Raw genomic sequence first — 24,772 nt, forward strand, 5'->3', positions numbered from 1 at the left:
ATCATATCATCTGCGAATAGTGAGGGCTTGATTTCTTCCTTTCCCACATGCTAGGGTAAAAGGTGCTCAGATAGAGAAGGGAGCACCAAGTAAAGGGTGTTGGGAGGATCCTCCCAGAATGGGAGATGCATGCTGAAAGTAGACTATAGACCGAATATGATTGCCACTCAATGCCTCTTTTGCAAACCACAGCACCCAAAAGGAGAGAGAGAACAGAAGGGAATGCCCTGCCACAGAGGCAGGATGGGTTGTGGGTAATAGGAGGGTGGGAGGGATACTAGGATCATTGGTGGTGTAGAATGGGCACTGGTGAGGGAATGGTACTCAATCATTGTATAACTAAAACCCAAGCACAAAAACTTGTAAGTCTACAACTGTACCTCATGGTGTTTCACTAATAAAAATTAAAAAAAGAAAAGGAACTTCAAACCATTTTCCAAGGTGTACCTAGCTGTACAGGTTTACATTTCCACTAGAAATATATGAGTTTTACAGTTTCCCCCTATATGTACCAATATATAATATGACCTCTATTTTTTTCTTTTTTGCTATTTTATTGCTTTACTTTTTAATTGAGGGAACATTACAACATTAGTCGTTTCAGACACATAATTGAAAATGAACAATATGTATATGTTACTTTAACTTCATCACTGAAAATACACACCTATTTTTCACAATGCATTTGTCCTCTACATCCTTCTCCAAATCACACTGTGTTTGGTCTTTTCCTATCACTTGTTTCTCAAAGCATCTGAATGTCTAGTACATCCATTTGGCAAATGGCAGGCTTTTCATTTTTTATGGCTAAGTAGTATTCCATTGTACCCATGTAGCATTTCTATTTCATTCATTTGTCTGTTGATTGGCAGACCATTTCAAAGTCTTGGCAATTGCAAATAATGCTGGATGAGTGTTCTTAAAGTGTAACCATTTTAATAAATGTATAGTTGTTCCTCACTGAAAAAATAATTAAATAAATAGTTTCTTTTCTAACACTGACCACTGATATCCTCTCTGCATCAGCAATACTTTCAAATACTAGGTAAATAACATAAGAATCGCAAAAGACCTCCCTTATGAACCTGTAAATGCAATAAAAATATGGAATGACATATTCAAAGTAGTTAATGAAAAGAAAATCCAGAATCCACTACCCTGAAAAGCTGTCATTTAGATTTGAGAAGGGGATAAAAACATTTTCAGACAAATAAGAGCCAGCGACATTTTCTATAACTAAACCAACCATGTAAGAATTACTGAAAGGCTGCCTATAAAAACAAATGGCCAACTGAAAAAAACAGCTAAACCCCACACAGAGGAAAATGGCAACACAGAGCCTTATACTAATAATCTCTTTGAATGTCAATAGATTATGCGTTTCCATCAAAAGATAGAGAGAGACTGGATGGATCAAGAAACAAAATTCATTTATTTGCTGCTTACAGCATAAATACAGACTCAGAGTAAAAGAATGAAAAACAATCATACAAGCTAATGACAGGCCCCCCAAAATATAGCTGGGACAGCCATGTTATATCAGATCAAAGCACATTCAATCTAAATAATTAGAGATAGACACTACTTATTGGTTAAGGGAACAATAAATCAAGATGTACTAACTAATAAACATATAATGCACCAATTGAAGGATCAGCAAAATGTATTCTAATTCTGTTCACAGACTTAGAAAATACATTAACAGAAATAGTGGAAGAGACTCAACATTCAACTTCTGCCTTTACACAGATCAAACAGACAGAGGATCAGTAATGATATAGCACTGTAGCACTGTCCTCCCATTGTTCATCAACTTGCTGGAGCAGGCACCAGTAACATCTCCATTGTGAGACTTGTTACTGTTTTTGGCATATCGAATGCGTCACGGGGAGCTTGCCAGGCTCTGCCATGCTGGCGGGATACTCTCGGTAGCTTGCTGGGCTCTCTGAGAGGGACAGAGAAATTGTACCCAGATCAGATGCATGCAAGGCAAACACCCTACCTGCTCCATCCTTGGTAATGATATCAGAGTTCTAAATGAAGAGTTAGAATAACTGGGATTAATGGACATATACAGGCCCTCCATCCTGAAACATCTGAATATATATTTTCCCGCAATGCGTATGAAACATTCTCTAGGATAGTTTACATACTAAGGCATAACTCAAATATACGTAAGTTTACAAATATAGAAATAATACCAAGGATCCTCTCAGGCCACAATGCCATGAAGGCAAAAATAAAACATTAAAAGAAGATGGGTTTAAAACTTCAAGTATAAGCTGAACAAAATACTGCTAAATAAAATGTGGATCAAGGAGGAAATCAAGGAAGAATCAAAAGTATTCCAGGAAACTAAAGATAATAAAGAAACAGACTATTTTATAGTTCACAGCAAAAGATGAACTAGAAGGGAAATCCATAACAATACAGGCCTGCATTAAGGAAGAAGAAAAGGCTCAAATAAACAACCTTAACATATGCCTATTGTCTGTCATCTGCAAACTGTTCACTCGAGTCATCCTGAATAGGATTAGCAGAACACTAGATGAAGGACAGCCATGTGAACAAGCTGGGTTCCGAAAAGGATTCAGTACCATAATCATATTCACATGATTACTAAGCTCATTCAGGTTTCTCAGGAGTTCAAGATGTCGCTCTGTCTAACATTCATTGATTTAAAGAAGGCCTTTGATTCTGTTGAGACGGAAGCTGTCATAGAAGCCCTAGCCAATCAGGGCATACAAACTCAATACAACAGGATCCTCTGTGAGCTCTATTATGGATTCACTACCAGGATCTCACCATTCTACAAAGAAGTAATCATCTATGTCAAGAGAGGGGTTTGGCAGGGTGATACCATTTCACCAAAACTCTTCAGTGCCACCCTCGAGAACATCATGCGACGATTGGAATGGGAAAGAATGGGAGTGAAGATAGATGGTCGGCAACGACACCACCTCCGCTTTGCTGATGACATCATTCTAATAACACCAAACATCAGCCAAGCAGCACAAATGCTGACCGACTTCGACCGTGAGTGTGGAAAGGTCGGACTACAGCTGAATCTTACGAAGACAATGTTTATGAGAAACAGCCTTGTTCCTGACGCTCCATTCACTCTCAACGGAACCACCATCTCCGAATGCAACAGTTATATATATACCTAGGTCGAGAAATCAACACGATGAATGACCTGGCACCTGAGTTACGCAGGAGGAAGAGAGCAACTTGGAATGCCTTCAAGAGTGTTGAAGAAATAACTAAGAGGACAAAGAACCTCCAGCCACAAGCACAGCTCTTCGATTTCACTGTTCTTTCTGCATTAACATATATGCCTCAGAGACCTGGGCCCTATGAAAACAGGATGAGAATGCTATTCGGGTCTCTCAAAGAGGAATCAAAAGAGCTATGCTTGGAATATCACTTCAATGAGAGATAGAATCCAGAGTTCTGATCTCTGTCAACGTTCAAGAATCAGGGACTCTGTCTCATTTGCTCATGGAGGATCCTGATATATTGAATTTGTACACTTCACTCAAATGAGAGATAAAATCTGGAGTTCTGATCTCTGTCAATGCTCAAGAATCAGGGACGCTGTCTCATTTGCCAAGGCATGAAAAATCAGATGGGCTGGACACGTAATGAGGTTTACAGACAACTGCTGGACTAGAGTCATTACTGAATGGATTCCATGGGACGTCAAAAGATCGCGTGGACACCCACCTACAAGATGGTCAGACTTCTTTGTCAAGACCCTGAATAATCGGTTTGAAGCTCTGCATGTTCCTAGAATGAACAAATGCCATTGGGCTACGCTAGCATGCAACAGGGATGAATGGAGACGTTACTGGCACCTGCTCGAGTAAATCGATGAATAACAGGGGATCAAGTGATCAAGTGAACATATGTCTTAAACACCTGAAGAAGGATTTAGAAAGGCAGCCCAGGGAAGGGGGTGGGGGGAATAAAAAAAAGGCAGCCCAAAGTATGAAAAAATAAATAATAAAAATCCAAGTAGAAGTCAATGATATAGAAATTAAGAAAGAAATACAAAAAGTCAATGAATCCAGGAACTAGCTCTATGAGAGAATAAATTAGATAAAACTTTGGCTAGACTCATTAAGAGAAGAGAAAACACCCAATAAAATTGTATCTGAGATGAAAGGGGATAAATTACAACAGGTCCTTCAGAAATTTAAAAATATTATGAAAATTTATTATGAACAACTCTACATTGTTAAGCTGGTATGCCTAGAAGAAATAGACATATTCTTAGAATAATGTAACTTCCAAAACTCAATGAGGAGGAAAGAGAAAATATGAACAGGCCAACCTCAATCAGGGAAATTTAAACAGTAATCAAATATTTCCCAAAGAAAAAAGTCCAGAAGGACTCACTGTTGAATTTTATTAAAGTTTCAAGTCTTACTACTTTTATACTTCAAGCTCTTTCAAAATATTGAAGAAACAGGAAAACTTCTGTGAAGCCAACATTGCACTAATATCCAAAGCATATAGAGACCCTGCTATAAAGAAAAATTTTATACCAATTTCCATTGATAAACACTGATACAAAATTCCTCAAAAAATTTTTAGCAAACCAAAGTGAACAGTGGATCAATCAAAAAGACCATACAACATAATCAAGTGGGATTCATCCCATGGGTGCAAGGATGGTTGAACTTATACAAATCAATTAATTTTATACACCACATTAATTAAAGGAAAGATGAAAATCATACAATCATATCAATTAATGCAGAGAAAACTTTCAACAATATTCAATGTCTGTTCATGATAAAAATCCTCAACAAACTAGGGATGGAAGGAACCTTCCTCAAAACAATATTGTACATCTATAACAAACCCAGAGCCAATATTATTCTCAGTGGTGAAAAACTGAAAGCATTCCCTTTGAGATTGGCACAAGGCACAAGGCAAGGGTGTCCATTGTCTCCATTGGAAGCCAACATAAGAAGTCAATATTAAAAGTCCTAACAACAGCAATCAGAAATTAAAGGGATTCAAATTGGACAATAAGAAGTCAAATTATCATGATTTCAGATGACATAATATACATGGAGATCTTAGGGGTCCACTAAAAAACTCCTAAAAACAACAAACCAGTACAACAAAGTAGTTAGTATTTTGTAAGACAAAGGACAGCTCCATTCTTACATTTCAAGAAACCTCCATATTTTTCATAAATCAGGTTACATTCCCATCAGCAGTTGGTAAGATTTTCTTTTGCATTACATCCTCTCCAACACTTTTTGTTTTTTGATATGTGCCATTCTCACTGGTGTGAGATGACAACTCATTGTTGTCTTGATTTGGATTTCCTGATAGTAAGTGATGACAAACACTTTTTGTGTCTATTGATCTGTATTCTTCTGAGAAGTGTCTGTTTATTTTCTCTCCTCATTTTTACAGATAGGGTTATATATATCTGTATATATATATATACAAAAATATATATACACACAAATATCTATATATATTTGTGGAGTTTTTTGTTTTGTTTTTTGTTTCTTTTGGGTTTTTATTTTTTGTTTTGGGGTCACACCCTGCAATGCTCAGGGGTTACTCCTGGCTTTCTACTCAGGAATTATTCCTAACGGTGCTCACAGGACCATATGGGATGCCAGAGATTAAACTTAGGACAGCTGCATGCAAGGCAAGTGCCCTACATGTACTATTTCTCCAGCCCCTCCCTTCATAACTCTGGGATAGCACTGGCCAGTTGATATGACATTTTTTCCTAATTCTTTTCTATTCATTTTGGGACCACACCTGGTGGTGCTCAGGGATTACTTCCTAGTGGTGCTCAGGGGCCATAGGGTACAGGGGACAGAAGCCAGATTGGCCTTATGCCAGGCAAGCATCTTACCTGATGATGTATTATCTCTCCAGCCCCCAGATGCTTTTCTTGTTTTATCTCTAAGTTATCTGTGTGGGTGGATCTTATTTTTGATGTTTGTTTTTTGTTTTGTTTTGTTTTTCTACTAGTTTTCTTCTCTCTCACCCTGCCTGGATCGGTTGTCTTGTAATTGGCCTCAGACTTGACTCCTAGTTGCAAACCACAGCACCTCTGAAGCGCTTTCTAATCACTGGTCTACAGACCTGTGCTGGTCTGTAGGCATGAAAGCGTTGAGAATCACGATCCACTTCACTTATTGTTCTCTGCCAGCATGCAGGCCAGTGTGCAGACGGATGTCAGTCCACAGGTAGAAAAGGCTGGAAACGACTGTGCTCGTCCGTAGCTGGTGCCTTTGAGCTCTCTTTCTGGCTGAAAACAGAACTCATAGTGCTCCTCTGGGCTCATCTTAATTGGGTTGGGTGACCAAGCATATCTGAAGGTTCTCGCATCAGAGCATCTGTGGTCCATTTATTTCTTCCTGTCTCTCTTCTGTGCAGGGTCCTGGGGTGACAGGTGGAGTGCGAGGAAGCATCGAGTATCCCCATGTCCGTAATGAGCTGCTGGCTCCCTGCCCCTCAAACCGCTAACCTACGCAGCTGTAGCCACTTAGCTCTCAGCAGCGGCCTCTGCCCTGCTGTGGTGTGGAGTTCAGTGCAGGCCAGCCTCAGAGAACTAGCAGGACCTCTTGGCAACAAGCCCTGGCCCCACAGGGCTCATCCCGGCAGGACTGCCTCATCACACAGAAACTGCCGGTTGCTCTGAAATCAGGGCTTTCCCTTGGATATGTGGTTGTGTGTGTGTGTATGTGTGTGTGCGTGTTAATAATCATAGCATCTTCTTGGAAGCTGATGAAAACAAAAGCAAATAAAAAACAGGGAGTGATAAATTAGATGGGTGGCTCATTTTTCCAGCAGCAGGACAGGAACTTGTGCTCCTCATGTGCTCAAACAGACAGGAATGAAGAGTCCGACAGCTCTCCCCTCCTTGCCCATCACAGAAAGCTGAAATGACAGCTGTGGACTGAATAATGGTGGCTCAATAGGGTAATCCTGAAGGAAGACTTGGGAAGGAATTTAATCATTGCCCACTGGTGCTAATGTTTGAGAACCAGGACAGTCACTGATGCCCATTTCTCCCACTCTATTTCAGTCCTCTTATTGGGGCAATATTTTCAACACAGCAGAAATTCTAGCCTGCACTGGTAAGAGAATGGGAAGGAAGTTTGCTACTGAGTCCAGGATTTCGGCGTCAGGTATGGTTTGATCTGGGCGTTCACATGATGTCATAAAATCCCTCCTCCTTTTTATTTCTTCTGGGCTCTTGACATTTTCAGAGCCTTTACCTGCTCATGGCAACATGCTTTGTGAATCACTGCTCCAATTCCATGTAAAATATGCATATTACTAGGTTAATTCATGGAATATTAATTTCAACGTGGCATTTCAACATCAAAGAGGGTTGTTTGTGCTCTATCTTGCTCCACATCTTATGAGAAACAATGTATGTTCTTTCTTTTCTCCCCTGATACTGTAATCATCCATCCTAAATTAAATATGCCATGAATTAAATTAGACAGGCATTATTTCTTCCTGTCACCCAACAGAAGAATTACTCTGTCCACTCTGGTCATCCCAGCTCGGGGGACATGCTGACGGGCACCATGACTGCAAAGGACTTACTTGGACTCAATGATCAGCTCTAAGTAATACATCTGAGCTCTGGTGTCATATATGAGAACCCCTCCCCCCCAAATAAGAAAGGAGGGACGAAAGCACCCTGCTGCTCACCTACATTCTACTCCACCTCTCATTCTTTATGATCTGTCATTTTATTGCCCCCCTGAGTTCCACCCCTTAAAAAAAACCCACCCAACTTTTTCTCATCATTCACCAGTGTTGGCTTGATCCCCATGCCCCATGATTTTCTGGTTCTTCTGAGTCACTGCAGCAGAATACTGTAGACAAGGGATGGAGAGTTACACACCAGCATTTATGTGGCAGAGTCTGGAATCTGGCAGTCCAACATGAAACAAGTGTGTGCTTAGTATCTGGTGAGGGTCCAACGCCCACTTCCCATTTTCTTGCTGAGTCCTCATAAGGCAGGAGGGGGCAAAGGAGGTCAAAGACAAAGCCTCCTTTCACTTGGGGCTCCTTCCCTAACTTCTCCCAATAGCCTCTCCTCCCAACGCTACTTACTGCTCTAGAAGTAATAAGATCCTAAATTTTAGGACACAAACAGCTCATGGCAGTGACCTTCTTCTGGTGAACTCAGTGAGTCATTTTCATGTGACCTCTTAATGAAATGCTCTGCAGAATTAGACTCTGGGAGTATTTTGATATTTCCTCAGCCTCCTGAGGGGTTTATTTCTTTTTGTGTTATTTGATTCCTTCTCCCTTCAGACCTTCCTCATATAGGACCCCATTCAGCTGAGTGACAGATTGCTTGCATAGCCAAAAGAAAATTTGCAGGATGCTCAAAGTTGCCTTGGAACCATCTCTGTAGGTCTTGACGTTGCCCACTGGCATCATGAAGGGCTCTTTCTACACTCCCTCCTCCCTCTCTTTAGCTGGTGAGTTTTTCTCCATCCTGCATGTCCATTTTCTCGTTACACAGTGCTGTGATGAGAGCATCTTGCACTATTTAGGCAAGGCTCAGGCAAACACCAGCATGGTTCTTCCCTTTAACAAGGTCCAACAACCTTTCCACCGACCTCCTGGGAAACCAGGCCTTCCCCTGTGTGTAAACTCACTCAAAGGGGGCTCGGCATCCCACAGCGGCGGTGGCTCTATCTCTCCCGCCGCCCGCATTCGGTAGTCTCACCCTTCTCCCACCCTGGAGAGGTCGATGGCGATGGTCAGGCAGAGGAAGGAACGAGGACCAGGCTGGTAGGTATTAGTCGTAGTTTATTCTGATTCTCTCCTCATCTCTCCTTCTGTCTCTGCCCCTTCATCCTCCTCTTCCTTCTGATCCTCTCTGAACCTCTGCTTCTTCCTTCTGCCCCCTGCCCACTCCTACAGCACAGTTAAATCCTCTCTCCATGAGGAATTGGGGGAACAATTACACATAGGTGCGGTCACAATCAATAGGGGTAGAAATCTTAGCCTCAGGGAAGGCCACTCCTAGGACAGATCCTCTCTCAGCATGAGGACCCACCCTAGAGCATAATCCCATGGGCGTGCCTCTCCTCTCCTTGTCCAACAAGCATACAAGAATAATATAAATCATTTTGTATGGATACAGTAAGAAATATCTTAAACTTATAGAATTGCTCTCCTAGGGCCATCTCGATCTCAGACTACGGTGCTCAGGCCAGATAGTCTTTCCCACCCCTAGCAGGATCCTAGTCTTGTCGTTACCTTTGGATCATGACAGCATTTGTCTATGATCAAACTCTTATAGTTAAGAATCGTGGCACTTTGGCCTGGTCCATTTCTCTGCCAGGGTAGCTCACCGCTTGCCCTGGGTCCATTCAGTCCCTCGTCGGGACCCTGCTTTTGGGGTGTTAGGAACTAAGGGCAACTGAGGCTTACGTCGAGAAAGTAGATGCCCGGGAGTGAATAATATTCAAGGCCAATCAAATCCTAAATTACAAAGCATAATGTTAACGGTCTTCCTGTATCTATACAAAAAGGATATTACTTTAAAGTAAACTGTTCATAAGGCATAAGGAGAGGAAAAAGGCAATATTTCACTCATACATATAAAATCATAGATTTCTGGGAAACTGATCTTACAAATTAACAAAGTCTGATTAAGGGGAAAGCTGATTAACTGGGTGGGAAGGAGAGCATAGGGAAGACTGTTTACATGTTTACATGTAAACACAATGGAAGTGGAAGTGCTTCAGGAGCACTGTGATGGGTGTAACCAGATTGATGGGTGTAACCAGATAAACCTAAACTTCTTGTGGAAGGACAAAGCAATGTTACCCAACACCCCTGTATTCACTGGAACTGGTTACATGGCCATCCGGAAGGGGAGGCTGTGGCTAGCCTGTCCAAGAGACATAACGCCTAGCCCCCGCTCTGTCCCTGCACTGTCTTCACTGCCTCCTAGATCTCTGGTCTGTTATTTTGACACGTTGGGTCCATAGGACTGGGTAAATAGCTGGCCGTGGCACTTCACCCAACCCTACCCATTGCTCACTGTGAGCTGGAAGGAGGACAGTCCCTAGAGGGATAGTGAGTCATATGGCCTGGAGCCATATGAAAAGACAAGACAAGGGCTCTGGGAGCCTCTGAGGGTGAAGACTTCTTTATTGCAGTCAGGCTTAGGTTGCTGTACCTTAAGAGAAAAGGGGAAACAATGGATGAACACCTCCAGGGGGAAATTCCCCACAGGGGGAAATTCCCACACAAGCTGACAAGCAGTCGAGGGCGAGGCGGTGTTCTGGTTCCCCACTCTCCCACACTCCATTAGCTTGCTCAATGGTCACTGTTTGTTTGTTTGTTTGTTTATTTATTTATTTATTTATTTATTTATTTATTGCCTTTTGGGTCACATCCAGTGATACACATAGGTTAGTCCTGGCTTTGCACTCAGGAATTACTCTTGATGGTGCTCAGGGGACCCTATGGGATGCTGGGAATTGAACCCAGGTCGGCCGTGTGCAAGGCAAATGCCCTACTTGCTGTGCAATAGCTCCAGCCCTGCTGATGTTTTGTTTCAGACATAGTGACCGAACACTGCATCCTGCTGTCTGAGCAGGGAGGAAGGAGGTGCTGCTGGGAAGCCAAGGGATCCCTGCTGGGGTGGGGCCCCCTACCACTTGTCTGCTTGGACCAAGGCTCAGGGGCTCACCCTCGACCCCAGTGAGTCCCCCAATCATTCCCTGCAGCGCCCCATACTTTCATCTTCCCACTTTGCTAATGATCTCCATAAGGTTCCTCCCCATTTCCTGTTCCTTTGCAGACACAGATTTGGGGCACTCGGGGGCTGCGTGTGTCTTGGGCACGACACACAATATGTTCAATTCAGAGATTAGCCTCCCTCTGGCTGTCTCTCTCCTGCCCAGGCTCTTCCTCCCAGAATGAGACCTTTTCCCATTGTTCTAATCCAGGTCAGAACCTGGATCCGAGGCCTCCTTCTGACCCCTCCCTGCCATGGCTGGGAGAGTGAGGTCCATCTGCGTGCAGTCCCCACAACTCCTTCACAGTGCTCCCCATCTGCCCCACAGTGCTGTGTTTTGCATGCTGATGCCTTCTAGCCCTAGCAATGGCAGAGCTGGCCAGCACTGGCTAGTGACCTCTGCAACCTTAGAAGTTGGGCTAATAGGGGATGAATATTTAAGAAGCACAGTTTTCTGCCAGCCTCTGGAATGGGGGTTTGCCTGCTTTGGGAAGCAAGAGGGCAGAGCCCCGGGGAGAAAGCTGGAGGGAGCAGGTAAGAGGAAAGGAAGAGGCACCATCTCTCATTTTCAGATGTCCCCCAAGGACAAGATCCAGCCAGAAATGTAAAGGACTCCGATTAGATTCAAGCAGGAACCACCGGGCGGGAAATGAGGGTTGTTCAAAGCCCAAATGCCTGCTCAGGGCGGGGATAGACATTCCTCCCCTGGAACACTGGGAATGGGCTTAGTTCTCTGGGGAGAGGAAGGTTAAGTATAATGGGGCCAGGAGGTAGGGGGTTAAGAAGGAACTTCTGTTCTGTCCCTTTTCTGGTGTCGTTCAAATTGTCCTGGTTTGATTTCTTCCTACGAGCTAGGCAGAGTCTTTGGACTCTTTTGTAAAGAATGGCTGGAGCGATAGCACAATGGGTAGGGCCTTTGCTTTGCCAGCGGCCAACATGGCCGACTCGAGTTCGATTCCTCCGGCCCTCTGGGAGAGCCCTGCAAGCTACCGAGAGTATCTCTCCTGCATGGCAAAGTCTGGCAAGCTACCTGTGACGTATTTGATATGCCAAACACATTAACAATTGTCACAATTGAGACGTTACTGGGTCCGCTCGAGCAAATCGATGAACAATGGGAGGACAGTGACAGTGACAGCTGAGTTCAAGGTAAATAAAGGTGTTGGGAGCTACTGAAGCTCAGGTCAATGGGACAAATAGCTTAGCTTCTTGCAAACTGGAATTGGGCATAGTGACTTTTTTTTTAATCATATATTTTTTATTTTACAAGGTAGATCACAATATTTGATTACATTTACTATTCAAACACCAATTCTGCCACCATTATACCTTCTCACCACCATATTTGGGATGTTTCCATCCCAAGCCCCAATCCCTATCCCTAAGCACAACCAAAATAATATATTTTGTATTGTTTGTTATGAAAAACTGCTGAAAATGCTACAAAAAGTATCCATAGAGGAAATAGTGTGAAGATTGTTCTATTTTGGCAGGCACCATTAAGACCTTCTTTAGGATATTGCTAACATGTTAAATGTTGAGTGCTGTGAACTTTCATATATATATATATATATATCTGAAAAAAATACATATATTTCTCTCTATGACTGATACCTACTATTTGAACCCCATCAAATGTGGTGTGGTACTCTTGGAGAATGGGTAGGGAGTGTCTTATGACAAATGTGGCCATGTGGTCTAGGAATAGGTCCACTTGTGTATGAGGCTCCGCCCAAGTGTGTGGGAAGTGGCCTTAAGCCTAGTGGCGGTTGGGTTGTGAAGGTTTTTGGCTGCTGGGGCTGGGTCCCTTGGGGTGGGGAGGGCTGTCATCTGCCCCCGTTCTGGGCATCCTGAGTAAAACAGCCTGCGCAGTCCGGTGGTATGGCTATAGCGGGCGTCATATTGAGAGAGAGAGAGAGAGAGAGAGAGAGAGAGAGAGAGAGAGAGAGGAAAAGAGAGAGAGAGAGACAGCCATGTGATCTGAATGGTGTCCAATGACAAGATTATCTGGTGCTGGTAAGATGTGACTTATGGGCGTGACCACTGGGTCACTGGAGATAGGGAAGTACAGTGACTTTGGAAGAATGCTGGAAGAAGCTAAACTCAAGGTGGTCCAGAGAGAGAGAGAGAGAGAGAGAGAGAGAGAGAGAGAGAGATTAAGTGTCCTTTGAGACCATTTTATTTTCCCTTTTTCAGAGGGAGAGCAGGAAAACGTCTTCTTTCACCTTCATTTCCGCTGCACCATGCTACCGACTCGCAGAGATATTCACATTGTGATTTATTCAATCCTTTTTCTCCATTGATTTTAATTAAGTTCCCGAGCTGTCTCCAAACCCAGGGAGCGGGAACACAACTATGAAACACTGCAAGCCAAATGCTTTTCTTTTGCAATTGAATTTTTCCGAGAGCTTCATAGGAGAATGAAAGTGAGATCCACAGGTGGAGGCATTGCCATTGCTCCACGGGTCCCTAAACCATAAACATAAAAATTAAAATCCGGTTAAGAAAAATCAGAGAAGTCATTACCGCTTGGCGGCTGATGGGGACTTTGATCAAATCTCTGAAGCGATTTCACAGTTTCTGGGAGAATTCTCCAGGCTGGCATTGATCATGATGGTGCCAGGCGGATTGTTTTCGCCCAGCAGATGTGCATGGGGCGCACACAACCTGCTCCTCCCAGTCCATTTTGTCTCTCGATGGATGGTCATGTCACACTTTTTTTTTTAATTAGATAAAAACATAAAGATTTATTGAATCTGTAAACACTGAAGAAGGGGGTGAGCACTTATGGGAGTGAAACATGGGTCTGGGGGATTAGAATTAAAGGTTTAAAAAATAATTTTTATTAAAAACATGGGGATTTGCAAAGTTGTTCATGATGCAGTTATTTCAAGCATTTACTCTTCATTCCAACACTACCATTCCAACACTACCACTTCCCTCCACCAATATGCCCAGTTTCCCTCCCAACCCAACCTCCCCACCTTTGGCTCGTAACAAATTTGTTTTATACTGCTTGTTCCAACAACACTTAAAGAAATGACAAGTAGAGTGATCAGAAAATAAATCAGTAAGAGCCGATTTGTGATGATGCTATGATTTTGACCTATGTAGATAAGAAAATTAAAATAATATAATATAATGCCTATTCTCATTTACATAGATTACATTTTTAAACTCTGGAATATATTTTATATAATATATATTTTTATATATTATATTTTATATAAAATATTTATGTTTTATATGAGAGCCTGGCAAGCTACCGAGAGTATCTCGCCCACATGGCAGAGCCTGGCAAGCTCCCCGTGACGTATTCAATATGCCAGACACAGTAACAACAAAGTCTCCAATGGAGATGTTACTGGGCCCGCTCGAGCAAATCCACGAACAACGGGAGGGCCTTTACCTTTTACCTTTACCTTATAATATAATATATATATTTCAACTCTGGTATATTACATTAAATTTTATTTTATACTTGGCTCTCATTATGTCATGCTTTTTATTTTTTAAATTTTATTAGTGAAACACCATGAGGTACAGTTGTAGACTTACAAATTTTTGTGCTTGGGTTTCAGTTATGCAATGAGCGAATACCCATCCCTCCACCAGTGCCCATTTTCCACCACCACCAGTCCCAGCATCCCTCCCACCCCCCTTCCCCCCATCCCCCATCCCACCCTACCACTGTGGCAGGGCATTCCCTTTTGTTATCTCTCTCCTTTTGAGTGCTGTGGTTTGCAAAAGAGATATGGAGTGGCAATCTTGTTCGGACTGTAGTCTACTCTCATCACGCATTTCCCATCCTGAGAGGAACCTCCCAACACCCTTTATTTGGTGCTCCCTTCTCTATCTGAGCTGTCTTTTCCCCTAGTGTGTGCCGTTGTCCTCAAAGCCATGGAGTAATCCACCTGATACTTACCTCGGCTATTCTTGGGTGTTAGTCTCCTATTTTGTTACTTTATGTTACCCAGATGAATGCAATCTTTTTATGTCTATCCCTCTCTTTCTGACTCATTTCACCTAGCATGATACTTTCCATGTAGTACCACTTGTATGTAAATTTCAATGTCATGCTTTTTAAAGGGGAAATGTGAAAGCAGCTTTTGAACCAGCTCTTTGGTCTCCTTGCATCTAACCAAGAGGACCCCAGGTGGCATGCCCAGATGTCCTGGAAGGCCAGAGGGGTCCCAACACCAGCACTCTGAGCCCTGAGTCAAAGGAAAGTCGCTTCAGTAGTATACAACAGTCAGAATGCTGACCACCAGCCTCTGTCCAAATAGGAGAGATGGTGCTGGTGGGGACTTGGTTGACGTGGCAAATATAGCCCTCAACTAACTCAGAGCTTTCCTAGGGTCTTAAGCGGTATCAGATGTTGTAAAATTTCCAGGAGCCAGGATACACTTAATCAAATGAAATTTATATTTAAATATTTGCAGTCAACTAAAAGAATTTCAAGGTGGGTCAAGCAAAATGCACCCCGCAGGCAGTGATGTTTGCCATGTCTGACATGTGGCATACACTTTGGCATGTAACACAGACAAAAATATGTTTGGCTTTTGTCCTTTCAAGTGGTGAGCATAGAAAGTCTAAACCCCTTGGAGTTTCCTTCCATGATGTATGAAAAGACTCATGGAAAGTGCCTGACAATGGGACAGGTGGTTGCCAGGGAGACTTAGCATGGGATTAGAGGGTTGAACTTTCCAGTTCCACCCCCCTATCTTCAGGGAGTGGAGGAGGGAGAGACTGAGTCTACTTGCCAAAGGCCAAAGAATTATTCAGCAGTCACCTAGGTACAACTGAGTCTCCATAGCAACCCAAGGGTGCTTTAAAGAGCTTCACAGGGATTTGGGAAGATCTGGGAAACTCTCTGCCTTTCCCATATTTCTGCCGTCGTGCGGCTCTCCCATCTGCCTCTCCAGAGCTACTCATTCTCATAACAAACCTGTAGTCTAGTAAGCAAGATGTTTCTCTGTGCTCTGGGAGTTACTCAACCTAATTTACTGAGTTCAAGAAAGAGGCCGTTGGCCAATGGGCCTAAAGACCCGATGAGAATTGGACTTGCAGCTGGCTGTTGAGGTGGTGCGGGGTGAAGTCTTATGGGACCAGCCCTTAACCTGTGGCCCCTGGCTGTCTCCAGGTAGTTCGGGACTGAGTTGAATTGCAGGACACCCAGTCAGTGGCTGGGATCTCCGGGTGTCAAGGAAACGCTCTCATGGATGCAGATTGTTAATTATTTTTAAATTTTATTTATTTATTTATTTATTTATTTATATTTTGGCTTTTGGGTCACACCCAGCGATGCACAGGGTTTACTCCTGGCTTTGCACTCAAGAACTACTTGTGGCAGTGCTCAGGGGACCATATGGGATGCTGAGAATTGAACCCAGGTCAGCCACGTGCAAGGTAAACACCTTACCCACTGTGCTATTGCTCCAGCCTGCAGATTATTAATTATTACGTGTAACCTGGTCCCCTTCACCATTTCCAACAGTGACCTTCCCTTTGGAGGGAGGAGAAGCTCCTCACTCACCATTTCACTTTATTTATTTATTTATTTATTTATTTATTTTCGAGTTTTCCACATTTTGCTCTGTTCACTTCCTGTGACTCTTGGCTAAGCAGGCCAGGCGGTTCAAAGCTCAGGCTGGGTGATATGGTGCTACTCGGGTGTGGTGGTGCTGAGGGGTCTCCAGGGTCACACCAGGAAGTGGTCAGGGGTCAATGAGGTGCTGGGAATAGAGCTCCCCCATCTCACCCTGTCCATGCCCTCACCCCGGCCCCACATTCTCCACTGTAACTGGACATTGGTACCTACATAAGAGAAGATGACCACCCCAGTTAAAAATATCCCAGGAAGTTAAAACATGCTCTGCCATATGCTCTCTGTTATTGGGTCCACCCTGGGTACCTGGTAAGAAAATACCTCCCCCCAAAATCTGGCCATGAGAGACATCAGTGGAAAGTAGCTTATGAATAGCACCCAGGTATCCAGGGTCCAGCAGTCCTGCTGCCAGGGACTCTGGGCAAAGGCTGGACTCTGTCATCAATTCCTAAGCCAAAGGGAATGGGATAGGAGATCACAGTGGTCTCCAACCTGAGGCCTCATGAGTCGTCACTGATTGTTTGTTTTCTTTTTTCAATTTAATTTAATTTTTTTTTTTTGCTTTTTGAGTCACACTCCACGATGCACAGGGGTTCCTCCTGGCTCTGCATTCAGGGATTACTCCTGGTGGTGTTTGGGGGACCATATGGGATGCTGGGAATTGAACCCTAGTTGGCCGCGTGCAAGGAAAACTCCCTACCTGCTGTACTATAGTTCCAGCCCCATCACTGAATATGTTGAGTGCCAGCTTCCCCTCAGCTCTGAACCTGGACAGAGGAAGCAAGCATTGCAGACGGCTGGGAATGCGCAGTTGTTTTGGGGGTGGGGGGCATCAAAGGACGCTTTTCTGGAGCCGGGGCAAAGTGGAGTGACTGGAAAACTTGCTCCAGAAACTTGGGGGCCACGTTGGTTGTAAGTTCCTATCCCTCACAAGTTTAACGAGAAAACAGAGGAGAGTGATAAGTAACAGAAGTGGGGATGGGATGGAAATCTGGAATGTTCTTCCTCTCTAGCCCTCAGGATGCACTCATTTCTCTTCGGAGACTTCTAGGGTCTCCCAAGCTCTCTCCTTTGCTCCTGCTCTTTCCCAGGTCAAGGGGATGCTGGGTGCTTCTGAGTCTTTCATCCCCTTCCTCCAGGGAACAAAGTCCCCTCCTGATCACCTGCATTTCCCAGCCTTATGGGGATGTGTTTGCCCCGAGGGGTGTACGAATGGAATGAAGCCAAGAAGCTGCGCCGCTGGGAATTTGCCTCATTCCTCTTTCCATAGAGCTGGAAGGCAGACGTGGCTGTGATGGGGCTGGTCGTGCAGATGAAGGGCTGCTGGACCACAATGGAAATAACTCAGTTACTCGTGAGAATCCATGGAGTTGATCTTCCCAGCACAGGATTGTTCCCTATCACGTTCCCTTGGGAGCGCACCTTTCTGTCCTCCTGTGTTGTCCTGGTAAGCCCGGGACTATGGGTTCCCAAGCAGCGAGATGAACAGAGACACTAACTCGACAATGCAAAAGCAGTAGTAGTTTTCTTCCAGTATACGGGGGTCAACTATCTTACCCACAGAGTTGTCTCTTGATAGCAACCCTGACTTCAGGCAACAAGCAGTTTATATAGAGTTTGATTATATAAGCAGTACATGCCTATTGCTTCAGAAAGAAATCTTAGTTACCAAACAAAGGTATGTTGGCAAGTGTAACAGTGGTAACAGTGTAACAGTGGTCAGGCAATAGTTAAACAATAGTTTCCACCAGCAGCTTATGGTTACATACACCACTCATTCTTTTAGGGTTAACTAAATGCAATTTCTGGGGCATTGTGATTGATTGAACCTCTTGCTGAGCTCAAGAACTTTCCCAGCTGGGTTCACGTTGGCTAGTTACACATCGTTTCATTGCTGGGAAACCAAGACTGTTTCAGCTCCAGGAACTGAACCTGAGGCTGCCTGTCATGGGGTCAGTTTCACCCTTACACTTCACGGTCTCTTTGATAGCACAGCTTTCTCTTGACACCATTCAGTGCATCTCCACATCTGTCCTCTGGCCAGCAGCAACAGTCCCTGGAATGTGCTCAAATTCAAGCTGTTGGTGATGGGTGGGTAACTAAAGGGTTGGAGAGCCTATGGAATATTATTCTGTGGGAAAGAGACTCAATCCTGCCTCTTGCAGCAACGTGGTTGGATCACAAGGACATGATGCAAAGTCAAAGAAGTCAAGCAGAGAAGAACACATTCTAAAAATCTCTCTCCTGTGCAGAATTGGAAGGAAGGGAAACTCCGCTGTGGGTCACGAGGTGCTGAGGATGGGGGACACAGAAATGGTGATCTAAAGGACAGGTTTTAGTTCTAAGACTGAGGCACGAGGCTACAGCATGCCAGGGATCATGGGCAGGACCATAGTGTGTACTTGAAAGTTGATAAGGAAATAGAGTTAAATTTTTTCCTCATCCCAGAAAACGCAACAGAGAGAGTTGACTATGTTAACTATAGAAATCCTTTTGCAATACAAATGTACAAAAAATCATCATTGTTTACATCTGAAGTTCACTTTCTGTGTGTTATGTGTCAATTATATGTCAATACAGCTGGTGGGGGCGGGGAGTAATGTGATATGCATTACAAAAGCAAGTTCTATTGTACTAGATCTACTGAATCAAAGACTGGGGTGGGGGTGGGGGGGTAAAGGGGGAGGTTCTTTCCAGCTCTTTATTTTGGTTTCCAGACAATTCTAAGTTCATTTGCAAGAGGAGTGGTGGGAGGGATACTGGGAACATTGGTGATGGAGAATGGGCACTGGTGGAGGGATGGGAACTCAATCATCTTCTGATTGAAATCTAAGCATGAAAGTTTGTAAGTCTGTAACTGTATCTGATGGTGATTCATTAAAATGCACTGTAGCACTGTCATCCTGTTGTTCACTGATTTGCTCGAGCGGGCACCAGTAATGTCTCCATTGTGACACTTGTTGTTACTGTTTTTGGCATATCAAATACTCCACGGGAAGCTTGCCAGGCTCTGCCATGTGGGCGGGATACTCTCGGTAGCTTGCTAGGCTCTCCAAGTAGACTCTCTGAGAGGGACAGAGGAATCGAACCTGGGTTGGCTACATGCAAGGCAAACGCCCTACCCACTGTGCTATTGCTCCAGCCTGTTTTTTATTAAAAAAATAAAAATAAAAAAATGAACAGTTGGAAGAAACAATGAAGGGGAATCTTTTTTTATTGCACCCCCACAACCATTCCCACCCACACTAGTAACATCTGGCAAAATTATGAATTAGCAATCAGGACAAAACACATTGAAACTGCTACAATCCATTGATCTTATCCTGATATCCCATTTTATTTTTTATCGTGTGTGTGTGTGTGTGTGTGTGTGTGTGTGTGTGTGTTGTGCTTTTGCTTTTCCATCTGGACAGCTTTATCACACATGTATCCTTGTTTATACATCAGCCATGGTCAAGGTGCTAGCAGCCTCTACAACAGAAGAACTTTGCCTTTTCCCTTTTAGGACCTCATCCACTTCCCTTCCCAGCAACCCCCTGTCTTATTACTGAGATATAATAACTGAGATATAACTAACATCATGTAAGTTTAAGGTGTAGCAATGTTGATTTGGTCCCTTCATAAAATGATTACTCACATCACTCACTCCTTTATTATGTCACCTAATAAATGTTTCTTTTTTGTGGTGGGAATGTTACAAAGCAATCTACTTTTCACAAGTGTACTGGTTGATTCTGATGTGTTTGAGTTTGGAGCACAAGATGGCTTATTGTAGAATGGGTGATGGCTGCCAGGATTTTGCACAGACTCTGTGCTGGGCAAAGAGCTCAGATTCTCTACTGGTGTCATCTAATTTTATCTCTAGAACTCCTCATGGGATAGGAACAGTTTTCCTCCATCAGGGGACTTGAGTGCCCACTACAGGCTCAGATCTGCATGGGCACATAAGACAGAGCTGAGAGTTGCATTACGAACTATAGACTCAGTCATGACTTGAATCTAGGTCTCTCTGTTCCAGGAACCAGGCTCTTACTCACTTCTACACATCAAGTTTCTGTTCCCAGCACAGAAGCAGAAAAAGAACCATCTAGATCCTGCTTTCAAGAGAAGAGTTTGCATCTCTGAGTCCTGTTTGGCAACGGCAATCTCTAGGGTCTTTTTTTGTCCGTTCCACCCTCCCCCACCAAAACTTCCTTAGATCCTCTCTATTCCTAATCAAATTGTGATTTGATTTTATTTGATTCCCCCCACCCCCACCCCGACACACACTTTATTTAAACAGTGTGGTTTACAAAGTTGTTCATGATGATTTATCACAGGCATTCACATTCCAACATTCCAACACCAATCCCACCACCACTGTCACCTATCCTCCACCACTGTTTACATGTTCCCAACCACTACTCAAGCCTGTCCTCGTGCCAGCCAGCCCCACAATAATTTATTTTATATTGCTCGAATCAAATTTTGAATCCCGTGAAGCTGTGATACTCTTGGACAGTGGCCAGCCACACAGAGGAACTTAACACGCTTAATCAGTCATGCTTTATAGTTTCAATTCCATTGCAGACTTTCACTTGGACGTTTGGCTGCTAAGGATGGGGAGGGGGGGTGTCAATCCTCGAAGGATGAGCTGGGGTTGACAATGAGTGAGGGGCCCTGGCAGACCTGCCTATCAGTGAAAGCTTTGTCATCTGAGAATTAGTGGGCAGCACTGGCTTGAAGATGTCCACAAGTATCCTGGCTATAACTAGACTCATCTGGCATTGGAGTTGTTCTTGAGATGCCCCTGGACACAGACGAGTGGAACTTTGGGTACCTGAGTCTTTTAGAGAACAGCCTCATGCCCCTCCTTGCCTCATGCTCTTATTAGCTCCTGTTTGGAATAGCCTCCAACTAGGGCAGGGAGCTTCCAGGGAGGAAGAAAGAGAACCCCCCCCTTGCTCCTCCTGCCAGTTGCCCACTCAGTCCTTCCCATGACTCAGTGCTGAACTAATGCAGCAAAGCTCTTCGTCTTCCTGGCGAACCTCCCAGCCATAACTAAGATGTGAGTGCTTCAATAATATGCTTCGAGTGTCTCATTTCCAGCTTGCAGGTAAAAGAATGGAGGCCCAGGAGGGTCCAGCTACAGGGCCAGCTTGGTAACTGGTGACTGGTCTCTAACCTCCTGCCCAAAGTGCAAACTCAGGACTTCAGGAGCTGGCAGCAAACCGAAGAATGTTCAGTCTCCTTCTGTTTAGGAACCAGATTGCTGAATTCTGCACCTAATGAACAAAAGTTTTCCTGGTGACCCAGGTACAGGATTTTTCTGGGCTCTCAAGCTTCTAAGCACCAGCCTTGCCTTTCTTTTTTTTTTTTTTTTTTTTTTTTTTTTTTTATCATCTAAAAGCTTTAATATAGCTATTTTCACATAGTAGGAAGAGAGTAGAGAATAAATTGACTGGGAGAACTATGTAAATTTGAGGAAGTTTATCATTTGAAAATGCCCCTTCATTTAATTTTTTTTTTTTTATATAATTTATTTATTTATTGAATCACTGTGGGAAAAGTTACAGAGCTTTCGGGTTTAGGTCTCAGTCATGTAGATACCGAACACATTTCCCTTTACCAATACTCATTTTTAACCCCGAACCCCAATAGACCCCCACGTCCCACCCCTCCCAATTATTGTGAGGCAGATGAGTTCTAGTTAATACTCTATCTACTTTGACTAGATAGATTATTTCGATAGAAGATGCACAACTATTGTTTAGAGCTTACGACCCCCCCCCCCCCCCCAATCAGACATGCTGAAACAGCGTTGTGAAATGATTTGCTTTCTACAACTTGGTTTAAGAATAAAGTGAGGTCGCGCGGCCGCTATCGCGGCCGCGCGGTTTTGAATTTCTGCTATTTTACTTATTGACCCTGGAAGAATTTCTATTAAAAGTTAGCTAGTTAAGAGATTGGTTTCTGTGCCCTGGAGTCGTGGCCGTGCCGGAGAGCCGCTCGTGGGGGGCAGCTGGCGACCTTGGTGGGGCGTGGGGGACGGCCCACAAAGCCCCCCTTCCCATGAGGTCCCCGCTGCTCCCCCGAGCCCGGCTCAAACCCGCTTTCCACAAGGCTCCCGTGCGGCCGCCATCTTTCTTTCCAGAGAGGAGCAGGCGGGCTGGTCAACGCCCTTCCCCCTCCGGGCAGGCTTGGTGGCGCGGATCAACACAAGTCCATTTGCTTTTCTGCTCCAAGCGGCTGGTTCTCTGTGCTAAGTCCTTGTGCCTCCGGGGCCGTGGCCGTGCCGGAGAGCCGCTCGTGGGGGGCAGCTGGCGACCTTGGTGGGGCGTGGGGGACGGCCCACAAAGCCCCCCTTCCCATGAGGTCCCCGCCGCTCCCCCGAGCCCGGCTCAAACCCGCTTTCCACAAGGCTCCCGTGCGGCCGCCATCTTTCTTTCCAGAGAGGAGCAGGCGGGCGCCTTTCTTTAGTCTGGCCTCTTTCCCAGTATCTGCTCATGCAGGACCCCTCTCTGTGCTCCATTTGAGGGAGACAGGACTTGGGAGAGAGGGCTAGGGCAGGCCTGTAGTTCAAGCAGTGAGGAACAGCATGGCCTGGACTTGAACTTGCCCCCTCCCCTCTCCTTATGACAAGTCCATCTTCCCAAACACTCAATCAGGCCTCTACCCGAGATGCCATTGGTCAGGGTGACCTGATAGAGTTGCTCCTGGCAGGTCAGGCCCCATCTGCACCACAATCTTCCCTGAAGGGACAGATTATCCTTCTGAGGTGTAGCATTGATCATAGTATTGACCCTTGACTATCAGGCCTGGGGCTAGCGATGCGAGGAAGGAGAAAGTCAACCCATTCATTAACACAGGGCTGACTCAGCAATTTGTGATTTAATTTTAATTTTTTTTTATTTTATAAGGTAGTTCACAATATTTGATTACGTTTAATATTCAAACACCAATCCCACCACCATTATACCTTCTCACCACCATATTTGGGATGTTTCCATCCCAAGCCCCAATCCCTGTTCCTAAGCACAACCAAAATGATGTATTTTGTATTTTTTGTTATGAAAAATCACTGGAAATGCTACAAAAAAGTATCCATAGAGGAAACAGTATGAAGATTGTTCTATTTTGGCAGGGGCCGTTAAACCCTTCTATAAGATATCACTAACATGTTGTTAAAGGTTGAGCATTGTGAACTTTTGTATATATGTCTGTAAATATATATATCTATATATATATATGCGCTTATATATTTGCCTCTATGATTGGTTTCCTACTATTTGAACCCTATCAAATGTGGAGTGGTACTCTTGGAGAATGGGTAGGAATGTCTTACTGATGTCGGTGCGTTCCACGGGTGGCTCATGTGAAGTGGGGAGGAGAAAGATGGTCACTGTCTCCCAATCCACCTCTGCCACCTGGGACCCAGGGTTACTGGGTTCTTGTCTCACCTCACAGAAAGGAATTTCAGGAATAGACAAGTAGTGAAATTACATAGTTTTTATTTGGAGTTTTTGAAGGGAAGGCGGGAGAGAAAGTGAGAGAGAGTGGAGAGTAACGTGCTCAAGAGATAACCCAGGCTTCTCCAAGGGCAGAGAGAGCCCCTACATACATCCCAGCATTAGACAGGAAAGCATGAAAGTCCACATCTCAAGAGAGGAGATGCAGGTGATACATGTGCTCAGGCACCGCATGTGCTTGGCCATATGGAAGCAAGCAGCACATGGGCTCGGGCAGCATATGTGCACCCCTCCTTTGTTCAGGGTGGCTTTATAGGGTTTCTCCAACTTGCCCCCACGTGGGGCTTCTACCTAAGTCAAAGTCTATTGCTAAGGCTGTTACTGGGCGTGGGTGGGCGTGGGAGCGGTGATGGTCTTCTTTGAAATTCCTTTCCTGCTTTTCTATTTCTGTAGGACTTCTCTGGGTCTGTTGCTGTAGATGGGGAAGGGTCTTATAGGGCCTTAGTTCCTGTTTTTTCCTATTTTCTTCTGAGGATTTATCAGCTCTCACAGCAACGTCGGGGCTATTTCTTCCCGGGAAACCTTTGCCATTGCCTTGGGAAGGGGCCTTCTCTATCCTACCTACATCATTGTGGTGTGCAGTCCATGAATAGGTTCACTGGAGCATGTGTGGCATGGCCTTGAACATGGCAAGGGTTGGATTGTGGAGGTTTTTGGCTGCCGGGGCTGGGTCCCTTGGGGATGGGGAGGGTTGTCATCTGTCCCCCTCTGGGTCGCCCCAGTAAAATAGCCTGGTGCGGGGTTTGGTGGCATGGCTCTGGCAAGCGTCATGTTGTGCTCCCTTCTGGGAGAGAAGGATGTGCGATCTGACTCAGCAGTTTGTAAAGAGTTTCCTTGCACCTGTTCCTCTGCTCCTTACACTGCCCCTGTGACCAGAGAATGTCC

Source organism: Sorex fumeus, unplaced genomic scaffold (assembly GCF_029834395.1).
Source record: "Sorex fumeus unplaced genomic scaffold, SorFum_2.1 ptg000130l, whole genome shotgun sequence".
NCBI classification, from domain to species: Eukaryota; Metazoa; Chordata; class Mammalia; order Eulipotyphla; family Soricidae; genus Sorex; species Sorex fumeus.